The sequence below is a fragment of the Amphibalanus amphitrite genome, unplaced genomic scaffold (genome assembly GCF_019059575.1).
Source record: "Amphibalanus amphitrite isolate SeventyFive unplaced genomic scaffold, NRLGWU_Aamphi_draft 000040F_arrow, whole genome shotgun sequence".
Lineage (NCBI taxonomy): Eukaryota > Metazoa > Arthropoda > Thecostraca > Balanomorpha > Balanidae > Amphibalanus > Amphibalanus amphitrite.
This window is the reverse complement of record NW_024881536.1, coordinates 1,548,711-1,562,439: the sequence shown is the minus strand read 5'-3', so window position 1 is coordinate 1,562,439 and position 13,729 is coordinate 1,548,711.

The following is a 13,729-nucleotide window of genomic DNA, read 5'->3' as shown; positions in this document are numbered from 1 at the left end:
CACGCAAGGTCAACATTGCAAAAATGACGCATCTAACCTTGCAAGGAGTGCATCAAATCACGATTCTGTGTGCTTGAGATAGTTGGAGATCGTTCCCGGCGCCAGAATAGCATGCCATTTTTCCCCATTGACTTATAATGGCGAGGTCACGAAAATTACCTGACCTCATATGACCTTTAGGAAAAATCCGAGATATACAAGTTGTGAGACTCATAATGGATACTAGATCCTGTAAGTTTCATTTCCCTGTGACATCTCCTCTGGCAGTGAGGGCGTTGCGAAGTTGCGACATCTGAAGACCGTGCAGAGGTTCACTTATGACGTCATAGGTCAGTGACCTGACCTGACCCAAAAATGCGGTTGATGTCAAAAGATCCGGCTTGGACCAAAGGTCAGGTATGCCAAGTTTCAGCTCTCTATCGCCAGCGTGTTGGGAGCTATCGCGAAAAAACCCTATGGGGGGGGCGGCACCCGCCCCCCCCCCCTCGGCCGGCGAGGGTTAATGGGAGTTATTAGAACGGGGAGTTGAGTAATCCCCGGGCAAATTCTATTTCTAGCTTTGCGTGAACTTTCTAAGCTCACTCGTCCAAAATCACCGTTATATACCATTTGATGCAAACTAATGCATTGGAGACGCCGGTGCTTTTAAGACCTTCCCTATCGTCTTCAAAACTAGTTACAATAAAAACAAACTATTGAAATATTTGAAGGTTTTTATTCAGACTTCCTAATTCTAAAAAAAAAATCGGGCAGTAGGATTAGTACATCGTTATTGACCTTGTCCAGTTCAGTCATTCGGGGTCCCCGGTCCGATGAATCTTGCCGCTGGGGTTAAACACAAAATGATCGCACTCATTTCACGGATGCACGTTACGACACAACCTCATTAACCAGGCTCGGCCTCCATCCGAGGTCGCTCGCTGCATTGTTTGGCACAAGCAGCTCACAACAGCGTGCAATTTCGACATGTCGCACACAGCGGCCGGAGCCTGAGGCCGCGAGGCGCGTTTGATCTCAGCGACACCGGCCGGCGATCAGTTGATCGTTCCTCCGGCTGGCAGAGCGTGGGCGTGACGCCGCCCCGCAGTGCAGATCTGTTCGGCTGGCGCACCAAGGCCGGGGTCACCCTCGTCACACGACAGAGTGCATACGTTACGCAAAGCGTCAGTGCACGGGCCGACAGTCGGTTCAACCAGCTCCCGCGGCACCACAGTAAGTCACAGTCCCTCTTTGGAGCTAAAGGGGGCAAGCGGGTAAAACAGCTTCACTTGTAGATCATTGAAAGATATATCTTAACCCTCGCCCGTAAACGGCGATCTGCCACCTTCGCCCATGCAGGGGGGGGGGGTTGGTGCGACCCCCCCCTTGGCGTTTGAAAACGGAGCGTCGTAGAGCTTAGCGGAAAAGACCAACGGATTGCTCTCGCCGAGATCTCGCGATTGGTGGTATATTTTCTGGTCCTAGGTCAACATTTGACCTACTTTTGACCGGTCAAAGGTCAAATTTTCGGAAAAATAGACTTTTTTCAACTTTCCGCGGCGATTGCGGCAAAACGGTGGGAGATATCGACTTGAAACCTTCACTATCGTGTTCCTTGATCAATTCTCTATCGTTTGGTATGTATTTCGTTTCCCTAGCTCTAAAAATGGCGCGTTGGGAGCGCCGGAAGTCGGCAAGGTCACAGTCGGCGGCAGAAATTCGAAAAATCAAAATTTAAATTTTTGAAATCTGATTGTATTTTTGGTTTTGGAAGGTCCATTTGCTCCCTATAGAAGCTAATATTGCTGCATATTCCCATTGAGGTGACAAGAATTAGCAAAATAGTGGTTCGGGCGCTTTTCAAAAATAGTACCGGACGCTGCTCCTCTTGTGACGTCATAGCTCCGTGACCTGACCAGACCCGGTCAAGTTTCTTATACCATATGATAGCCAATACTTGCCCCAACATGCATGGGAAGTTTCATCACGATCCATCAACCGATGTCCGTACCACCGGCAGGAAACCTCGGGCGTTGGCACTCAGTTTGTGAAAATCCGGCCGGAGGCTGTTCCCTTTGTGACGTCATAACTCCGTGACCTGACATGACCCGGTCAAATTTTTTTTATCATAAGATGCGCAAGGTTTGCCCCATAAGGTACCCAAAATTTGGCGGCGCTGCGCGCCGCCGTTTTTGCACTATTTCCGAAAAACCGCAGGGGGGGGGGGGTTGCACCAACCCCCCCCTACATGGGCGAGGGTAATATGTATAGCAAAGCAACACATTTGACATCAGGCTAACTGTTTCATCCACAGTGATAGAGAAAATAACAAATGACCAAGTTTTTGGATCATATTGGAGATCAGTCGATGGGTCAGAGCACATCGTCACATGGCGATACAAACTCATCGCGATCATTCACGACGCAATTTCTCTTTACTATCAAAACTCAAAATAACTGCCATAATATAACTTGTGAACTTGTATATGACGTCAGACCTTGCCCGATCTTGATGTGACCGCTGGTCAGCATAAACAATCGGTAATTGCATGTGGGTAGATATTTAAGTATAATGATGAAAGAAAACCGAAGCCTCATAATAATGAATGTATTCTAAATTATGACCGAGAAGAAAGAGATAACAGTTTCAGGCATAGCCCATCATCAGATCTCCTAAAAGATACATTTTGAAAATTGTGATCTCGCCTTTTAACACATCCTGACACATTTAGCGACCATCCTCTTCTTTGAGAGTGTGATACAAAGTTAGATGACTGCAAATGTATGCAAGTAGCTTGTACCAATATTAACGATGCAAAAGAATAGAAATTATTAATAAGCGTATTTGTGAGAGGAGTATGTGTGTGAGCTTGTAAAGAACGTTCTTAATGTTGTGTGTGTGTGGGGGGGGGGGTGTGTGGGTGGGTTGCCGGTTGTGTTTGTGTGACTGACTATCGTGTGTATGATTGAGAAGTCGTGTGATTGTAAGTGGAATTGAGTTATTAAATTTGAAGCATGAGCATATACCGGGTGGCCCAAAAAAAACGTTCCGAACTTTGGAGGCCTATATCTCAAATTCGAGTGCAAATAACGAGTCAAAATTTTCATCAAGTTTGCCTCACTGCTTTGCGCATTGGTATGCCAAATTATAACACTGTACCATCATTTTCAAGCCAGCAATCTTATGTTGAATTAAGTAAGACGTTTTTGCTTTTTTTGCCGTTGTTGAACGGTAGTAATGATTGGCTTAGACGTACCATGTTAGAAAAAAATAGAAAAATAGAGCACGTGAATGATACCAGCACGTGTGCTGTTATTTCAAATATTTTTGTCCCACTTATGTGCCAAATATTCAAATGCTAAGCCAAAACTGCGTTAATGAATGCCATTCGTTTCAACACAAGTCCTGTTTCGAAGAGAAGGAGCGGCATGGTGCATGCGCTACTGCTGATCACCCTCCTTTCAAGAAGATCAAATAGTAAATCGACCGAATAAGGAAAAAAAGCTAGAGGGAATATGCCACCCTGAGGCCTGAACCATCAATGAGGCTAGTTGCCAGTAGCAATCATGGCTGCAGGCCGTGTGCCGAGATGGAAGTGGCCCGTTCACTCACATTTGTAGTTAACATCTGAGCAAAAAAGTGATTTTTACATAGCATGCTAGAAACACGAACCGTTTAAAAAGTTATTGACCGAATAACATAAAAATCATACCATTTGCTGAAAATATATGCCGTATTGACTATTGGAAGTTTCAAGGTTGTATCGTCATCACTTTCTGAGAAATATTGATTTAAAATTGGGAACGTTTTTTTCTGGGCCACCCGGTATATTACACATGGTACCTATTGCTTTGGACCTGAGTAGTAAGTAACTTAATGAATGAATGAATGAATGAATGAATGAATGAATGTACAGCTAAAGGAATGAGACAATGAATGGTGAGAATGTGTGTGAATGAATAAAGATGCATATTGAATACTTACAAGCGTGAACAGGCGGAGTGGGACGTCTTTGTACTCGTCTTTGGACGTCTTTGTACTTCGTGCTCGTATACTTACACCTCTGCTACTATCATGGTCCGTAGGGTGGTGGAGCTATCAGCTTCCAAGATGATGTTTGAGTGTTGAGTGTTGGGCGTAGGTCACGGATGTACTTTGATTCAGCGATCTTAAGTTCTGCTACATCTTTGCATCTACGCATGATCTGTAGCTGCATAGATGACGCTGATATGATGACGTCTGGATGTTGGGTACGTACGTGGTCACCGAAAGGAGTGTCTGCTGTCTTGCTGTCTTGGGTAGATATTTGATGATTCTGATTTTTTTTTTAAATTTGGTCCCAACCTTTTGAATGGAAGGATTCACAAGGACAGAGCCCCCGCTAAGCGAAGCTTGTTGCGTTGGCCCTGCCCTCTACCTTCCGATCGTACAATTTCTTGCCTATGGCACAATTTAGAGTCTGAAGTTTAACGTACGCACAAAGCCACGCACGGCCGGTCCCTCACTGACTTCGCAAAGAAATATTGTCACTGATGAAAGGATAAAAGGAATATTGTGTTTTGCAACTTTGTAAAAGCTGAGGGGCCTCTTGCACCAAACTACCTAGCTAGGTAAAATCGAAAAACCGGTTTCAGAATAAGGTAATCTGACGGTGGTAAATTTGTTTGCAATAGCCCAATACATAATCCTACAGGTGCATGGTAAATTTTACACGCAAATTGTCACACTTGATTCTTGGATTGGGTACACGATGCAAAATAATCCAAGCATTGGTGCAAGAGGATTTTGGTGCAAGAGGCTTCTGGAGGCGTTTGCACTTTTCCCCCATTGCTTTACGCATAATGGGGAGGTCCTAAATATAACTTGACCTCAGGTCACATACGTTAACATATCAGAGATATAAAATTTGGTATCATAGGTATACCTACTGTCTATACAATATAAGAAGTTGTAGACATTCAGTTTTCAGAAAATAAGTTGTCGGGCCGATACGACCACAAACAGTTTTAGAGTAACGTTTACTTGGGTCAACCTGGCGACCTGGCTTTATCAATATATGATCAATATTTCAACATGAGACGCAAAGCACAATAAATACGGCGTTAAGAGGAAACACGAAGTTTTGCAGCGTTACGCTTCGCCATTCCCAGCACAAAAAGTGACAGTGTGAACTGTGAATAAAGCATCTCCATCCTCGCCCCTCAACAGGCAAAGACTAAAACACAACATCAGGCATACTATCTCATCCATGGCTAGGTCATGTTAGACCATCCAAACTATTCCCTTACAAGATAGGTATGCGTATAACTAGAACATTAGCCCGCATCCCACTGGGGGGGGGGGGGTATATAGGAGGATATATATGTATATTCATAGGCCATAGCCCCCCCCCCCTCTTGTTTTTCTGCAATAACTTCTAAACCACTAGACATATCGACGCGAAATTTTCAGTACCTTCGGCTGCATCGAATTGACACCTTGTGTCAATATATGAACTTAGTAGCTATCATAGGTCAGCCGGAAATGACGTCACAGTGACGTCATGTTCGGCCAATTTCGACGCAAAACATTGAACTACGGCAATCGCTCTCAAGAGGTCAGTTTTTAAGCTAGACCCAATTTCTTTGCATGAGAGGACTCAGGACACACTTTGCAATCACACTGCTATAGGTATCTGATTTTCAAAAGTTTGAAAATAATGCATAACAAATTAAAAAAATATATTTTTATTTTTTCTTAAGTTTTTGACTTTCAGATAAGCCCCGGAATATATGTGATAGAACACATACCCATGATATACTGTAGTACGTTTTAGCCGAATACCTTCAAAAATGGCCAAGTTACACGCATCAGGTAAAGCAAAAAATTTCACAACTATAACTGTTTCAAATCAATTTTTCAGTATGACGTATTTGACATTGTACAGCAATATAAATGGCACCATCGTGTTCCGGAGCTCAAACTGCATCCGATACGCACTTTTTTGTTGTTGAAAATTCTAACTTTAATCCGGCAGGCGGTGGGCCTCCCGGCCACCTTCCGCGCGGTGGGGGGGGGGGGGGCATTTTTTGCCTCTTCCGTATCTCCGAAACTACTGGACGGATCCGGAAAATTCAAACGGCGTTCGATAGCCCTGTCAAATTTGTCGAAGGAAACCAAATTTCATTGACCTCGGGGTCACCGATGACGTCACAGGTCAGGTCAAAGATAAAATGTTTCACCGTTCACAGGGCTTCTAGGGAAAGCGCTATAACACCGAGTAAAACGCATTTTGTCGAAAATCAGAGATAGGGCGTCAGTTGTCCAGTACATATGTTGCTATTAGAGGTCACTGGTCATACCAGGTCAGGTCACAGGTCAGGTCACCAAAGGCCACCAAGGGTCACCACATGAACCCAACTTTACTAAGGTTGTGCGATGCATGTTTTATGGCCAGTTTTTCATTTCCAACTCAATGGTGTTGGTTATAAGACCATCAGGTACGGTTTAGGTCACTTCCTGGTGGAGGTCAGGTCAAGGTCAGGTCAAAAAAGGTCAAATTTCAAAGTCGATATTTTTGCATAAAATGGGTATTGATTCGATGCAGCTCGTCACGGGGAGTCTAATGGTGGCCTTTGTTTTGCGCTACGAGGTCTAGAATTGCTAAACATTGAGTTTGAAAATTTGACGTCATCAATTTTGAACAGTTTTTTTCGCTAAAACTTGTCCAAAAAAGAAGTATCGATCTCAAATTTGGCATGTAGATAGAACGTGGTAGGGACTATCACATATATTCCGTTTGTTTCGAAATTCAAAAAACTTTGTGGATTTTTCGGCTTTTATATTAAAAAATCTATTTTTGATTTTTAGGGGTCAAAATCAAAATTTTTCAAAAATCCGAGATAGCAGTTTTGTAGCCCTCCTAATTCTACATCTCTTATGTTACAAACATTTTTCTCTATCTCTAAAGCTGTAGGCCTGACAGCTCTTCCCGCGAAACCTTTTTTTTTGTCGAAAATGGCAAAAATGACATCACTCTGACGTCATTAGCGGCCAACCTATCATAGCCTTTGGAAAAAATTTTGGTCACAATGTGCAATAGCTATTCACGGGAGGGTACTGAGAGTTTGGTGACGATCAGCGCAGCGGTTCTCGAGATATATCGAAAAAACTAAAGGGGGGGGGGGGCAAAAAATGCCCCCCCCCAACCGCCTGGAAGGTTAAAGTTTGGAGCTTTTTGGGCCTGAAAGTGACCTGACCTCGGCTAAATTCAACTCAAAATGACCTCCAACGTCACGAACCACACCAAATTCGAAATGTATGGCCTAAATGGACTATGTATATAACATGTGTCACGTGCCCGATGCATGATATAAGATGTCCGTGACCTGGGATGACCAGACCCCGACTTGAAAATATAAGCTAGGAGAGTGGGGATAACTGGGACGGAGGAAAAGTGGGACAACTACAATATCTGGATGACCAATTGGACAAACCATTTCGTTTTGGCATATTTTTTCTTGAATTTAGTCGGGGCACGTCACAACCAAGCGGTTCCCTTTTCCGGTTGCCTGTCTCTGAGATATTGAGTTGGGGTCTAAAATACGTTTTTGGGGCATTGTACTCTAATTCAATTTGCCGTTTATTCAGCGATATGAAATGTTCAGGCCGTTCACCTTCGGATGTCAGTAAAGTCTTCTTAGTTATGCAGAAACATTTTTTAATGTATCTATTATACTTTTTGTGTGGGCGACAGTTGAAATAAAAAATGACGACTTGGGGAGAACTGGGACAATGTGCCTTAACCATGTCCCAGTTCTCCCGCATGCAAATGCATGGGAATATTTTCCAGGATACTCAGTGCTGTCAGTGTAATTCAAATTAAAGATAAGCGAGGTGATTTCTTATAGTGTCAATTTTTAAAACACCTTCTTCGTGATGGGTCATGAAATTTTAGTTGTATTTCATTTAAATCGCACTTCTTGGTCAGTCCCAGTTTTCCCCATCATCTGTCCCATTTCTCCTGGACGTGTCCCAGTTCACCCCATTTTCAACTTTTCCTAAAATTCAAATTTGAGAAGTAACACGCGAAGAAACACGCATAAAACAGTTAAGAATGAAGGAGAAATAAACCGTTTACCAGCAAATGCAATCAAGTTACTTAAATCTAAAATATTCTATTTTTACGAATTTTCAAAGTTGTTGTCAAAATAATGGCCCACTTCTCCCCGGTCTCCCCACAAGTTTCGTACCCTCAGGGTATCTAAAGAATTTATTCACGAGTGTGTAAGCAAAAATGAGCCTGATCTAACTTGTAAGCCGGCGACCAAAGCCCAAAATGTGAACAAGCCAAGCAATGATAAGTTTTACTTTAACCTGACCTGTGACGTCATCGGTGACCTCGAGGTCAATGAAATTAGGTTTCGCTCGACAATTTTTCCGGGGCTATCAGACGCCGTTTGAATTTTGAGGATCGGCCCAGTAGTTTCGGAGTAAGGAGGGGGACTATGAAGAGCCCCCCCCCCCCAATAGGGCGCGTTACACGCAGACCCTCGTGGGCCTCGGGTTAACTATCAGGTATAAGTTACTTATACATGCCCTGACAGTAGAGGTCTGCACCGGCCGGCTGCAGCCGCGGCTGGCTGCAGCCCCACGGCTGTGGGCCGGGGCGGCTGCAAATATCTCCAAGAACACGGCTACGGCTGTGGCCACGGCTGTGAGATTTCAAGCTCAATCTTAAGTACTCCAATATAAAATTTTAAATCCTTAATCTCACATTCTGATAAGCAGTCTAGCCTGTAAAAATCATGCAAAGGATGCCCAGCAACATTGAAAGTGGTGAAGCCTTTGAAAACCTGTAATGGTTTTACCATTTGTTGTAGGGGAGTTTGCACTCTGGTACAGAATACTAATTATAGGTACCAATTGTTCCTTCATCATCAAGAGCTTGACAGTTTCAGAAAATGCAGCATGTTGCATTGTCACATCCCTCTCAAATCAATCTCACCTGGTCATTAGGAGAGCACCTTACAGCTATTGAAGACAGCATTCAAAAATTCTTTCAGGTAATAGAAAAAGAAATCACGCCTAGGTAAAGGCAGGTAAATGCTTCATAAAATATTATCTAAAATAACTCTTAGATGTATTTCTGGATTTTCGGCAAGTCCAACTTCCGTTACATCACGTTACATAATTACATAATATAAAACTGGCGCTTTATGTTCTAACTGGTGTGTGAGTGACCGCTAACAGAAAATGCTGATCAACGAAGCCAATGGAATTAGATTATAAGTGAACATGAACCTTACTTACGGTTAATTCACATGATGGTGAAAACCCTGAACACGTAATTCACATGACGGTGAAAACCCTGAACACAATATTTCTTACGCGAGCTGTTGACTTTACTAATAAAATGACGTCTTCTTCTAAAAATGTAAAAATTTGATACTTAATCTTTATTTGAGAGCAAGTTTTAAACTGTATAGCATTATTATTTATTAATTATATTTTTTATGGCTGTTTATAGTGACACAAAAACAATTTGTTGCCATTTCTTTGCTATTGACGCCATTAAAAACTCAAGTAAAATTTTTGATTAAAAGAGGTAATTGTGGCTCGCACGTCCTTGGGGATTTGAGCGAAGATCATTATTTGGAAAAATCAAAATAGAAGAATGTTTTTCTTTCTTGGATGCTCACTAGTGTTTTGATGCCTTGCATATCAAATTAGTTTGAGACTTGCCCAGAAGGCTGCTTCAAGTCTGGCATATCACACCCCAGAAAATATGCAAGGTAAGAAAGAAGCAAGAGTTTTGACTAGACAATCACTGTTTGACAGTCCATCAACTTCAGTTTCATTTTCCATACCTAACATTGATAATGAAAAGCATCAGGGTCTGTTGTTCTGTCCCACAACCATGCTTCAGGATTTGGCATTAGATGTCTACACTGCTAGTGCTTCTATTCTGGTTCGTTGTTTATGTTTTCTGTTGATGTAGGTACCTACCTACCCATCTTTCTTAACTCCTTGCAAGGGCTTGTGTAGGCATGCGTTGCGCATCAGGCTTCAGGCCTTCGGCCTAAAGCCAGATACACAACCACTTAACCTATGATGCTTCATGAGCTTGAGAATCTATAGCCCATTGCAATGTGCTTTTGGCTATATGTTTCAACTAAAAACAACTTATTATATACTATTTGGTAGCATTTCATTGAAAGTATCCACGGCCGGCTGACGGCTGGCTGCCCACAGTTTGCCACGGCTGTGGGCGGCTGTGGCTGTGGAGCCACGGCTGCGGGGCGGCTAGGCTGTGGAAAATTGCAGCCGTGCAGAACTCTACCTGACAGAACGCTCTTTTAACTGTCCACTGCAGCTTCTTTGTATTCGTGCCAATCATGGACTTTTGAACTTTTGTGATCGTTGTGCTTCTCTGATTTAAGCGCATTGAATGAAATAATTTGTAAATGAGCTAACCAAGAAATCAGCTAAAAAATTGAATTCGGGACAAAGTCTAGGTAAGACAAGCGTTACGAAAAAATCATGTAGCATACCTCATAGTCAATCCGTATTGTTGATATGAATGCACCTATGGCGCTTTCATGAAAATAAATTTCTTCGATCAGGCAAAAATACCTATGTTGTTGAATCCGTTGAATCGACTGCAACATAACGCCTCTAGTGACATCTCACCTAACACGTGCCCACATATACCAAAATTTTCACAAGTAAATACGGAATTAAGCGTGGGACAGGGCATACAATTTCGTGAAGAAAAGGCCAAGCAAAAATTGAAAAAGTTATGCCCCGCAGTGAGACTATGTAGATAAGTTGAATTTTTATTTGCAAAAAGGTAAGGCAGATGCAGTCTTGTCGTGCCTACGTGATCTAAAAATAAACAGCTGAAACTTGCACGAAAAGCAACAAAATAAGACGCAATTCGTCTAAGACTATCAAGGAAGAATTTCAAAGAAGAAGATTAACGTTAAGATTATGCATAAACAACAAGTATGTCGAGGACATAGCAGACGAGATAGCCGGCAATCCTGTGGAGATAATCGCGGCGCACGGCTCGCCGGCGGTCTCACGGCAGGAGCTCTGCTCTGCAGCTAAGGGAGTGTCGCGGGCCCCCGGTCACAGTCCGGGGAGTGTCCCCGGTCACAGCCCGGGGAGTGCCGCGGTCACAGTCCGGGGAGTGCAGTCCGGTCACAGTCCGGGGAGTGCCCCCGGTCACAACTCACAGCCCAGGGGTGCGCTGGTCACAGTCCAGAGGGTGCGCCGGTCACAGTCCGGGGGTGCTCCGGTCACAGTCCGGGGAGGGCAGTCCGGTCACAGTCCGGGGAGTGCCCCCGGTCACAGCCCGGGGAATGTCGCGGTCACAGCCTGGGGGTGCCCCCGGTCACAGCCCGGGGAATGTCGTGGTCACAGACCACAGTCCGGGGAGTGCAGTCCGGTCACAGTCCGGGGGTGCCCCCGGTCACAGCCCGGGGGTGCGCCGGTCACACATCCAGTTCGCCGAGCAGCGGCCAGTATCTGGAGCCGGTGGACCGACAAAAGGAGGGACGGGTATCTGTCACCGCGGCGACCCACAACACATCCCCGACCGCAGAGCGCGCCCAGGCGGCGCGTGAGGTCCCCGAAACCGGCCAGCTCAGCGGATCAGCGAGGATAAGCTCCAGCCAGCAGTGTGAGAAAATGCTTTGACATGGTTCAAATTAAGCACAACTGCACACCCTCGGAGAGGAGCTGACCGAATTTTACGGCTTTTAGGTAAATGGCCAGTGTGCGGTCCTGGATAGTACGCGGTTCTAGATAAGGCTATATTGATGCTTCTGGAAATTGAGCTTCTGGATAGGTAGTCTTTTTTACAGTGATCATCTTATTAGGTAACATTATGCCTGCATAGCAGGCCAGATTTACTGGGCGAAGGAAACATAGTCGTTAGTCTTCCATCGTGGCGCCGACATCGATTGGTGTTCGTGCCGCCGAGCTTTGCACGCAAAATGTCCTCATCAGTTACGACTATCTTATATGTAAGCATGCTGACGATGGGAACAAATGATACCTACTCTCTTCCCTTCTTTCTCATACGTTTAACCCGCACCCTGCTGGGGGTCCTGGATTTCCACGCCCTGCTGGGGGGGGGGGGTGTTTGAACACCCCCCCCCCTTGTAACTCGCCTCCTGGGCCACGTAGCGATACGCGGTAGGCGGCGTTCGAAAGAGCGTAAAAAATAATGACGAAATCACTTATTTTTGGTCAGGTCAAATGTCAGGTCACCAGAGGTCATTGAAGGCAAAATTTCGCCGATTTCCAGGTCGAATGTCAAAAATTTCCAAGAAGCCAACGCATAACTCGGGAACCAATAGAGCTATAGCGCCGCGGAAAAGCGCATTCGATAGCCCTATTAACGCCCTTTCTGAGTAATTCTCTCAGATTTGACCTAACGTCAACGGTTTTGCCTGCAGGGGGCAAAAACTGCAAAAATAGCCGATTTTTTTCGAAAACAGTTTTTATGAAATAACTTTTGACCCAAGCCTTGTTCAAGCTTACTTTTACCGGCATCGTGTTCCTCTCGTCAAGACGCATCGAATGAACTATAACTTGACCTTGAAAGGTCAACTTGAAAATTTGACCTCAGGTCAAGGTCATGACCTGATCGGAAAGGGTCATGTTGCATATCAGTCGATCCGTATCGTCGAGCTGAACACATCTAAGGCGTTTTCATCGCTCTAGCATGCCTCTATCAAAAGTTATTTGCGAAAAACTGTTAGAAACCATTCGTGACCTAAGATGACCTCAGGGCATAAACAAGGGTCACGGACACCATTTTCAAGTTCAGTGTGTCTAAACCACTTGTAATTCGGCGTTTGGGAGTGTTTATAATGTCTTTCATCCAAAAGAGGCGCATTTCATTTCATTTTCTCCCATTGACTTAAAATGGGGAGGTCGCAAAATTGACCTGACCTTAGGTCATCGATATCAAAATTCTGAGATATACATTTTGTACATGCTATTGCTCTTAGCAATCGCTGAAAGTTTCAAAGCGATCGGTCACTCGGTGTAGCTATGACAGACATTGAAAGTTTTTTTATGAGGTGAGGTCACTTCAAGTTACCTGGTGACCTGACCTTGAATGACCTTGGTCTGAAATTTTCACAACATGTGTAGAATTGATGTATGATAAGGTGTACCAAAAACGGCGGCGCGGAGCGCCGCCGTTTTTGGGATATTCGCGAAAAAACACAAGGGGGGGTGTTCAAACACCCCCCCCCCCCAGCAGGGCGCGGGTTAATATCATGGATCGTTTTGAAATTTAAGTCCCGGGATCCCCTCCCAGAGCTCGAAATGCTGCCACTGTCGATAATTTCCCACTTTGGCACTGGCAAGTAGCACATCTGACGAGCGAAAACACTCTCTTGGCATTTCATTAACCTTTGGCACCCGCCAAAGGCAGAGCTTAGCGAGCCAAGAAGCCAGCAGCAGTGGTATGTAGAGCAATATCAGCAATGTCATCGTGGAATCCCAGATTACGTGCGACCTTTGTATAGACCTTTTCGTGACGGGTCGCAAAGATTACGCGTTCCTGACAAATGCAACTTCATCTCGTGATAGGTTGAGAAGTAGCAACAAATACCTATAGATCATAAACAGCAGGACAATGTGTCTATGGGAAAGCGTTAAAGGTGACACTAATAATACCTAACTATATACATCCAGCCAGAGCCAGATCGACCTGTGTAGGGGAGGATGGGGTAATTTGACCGGCAG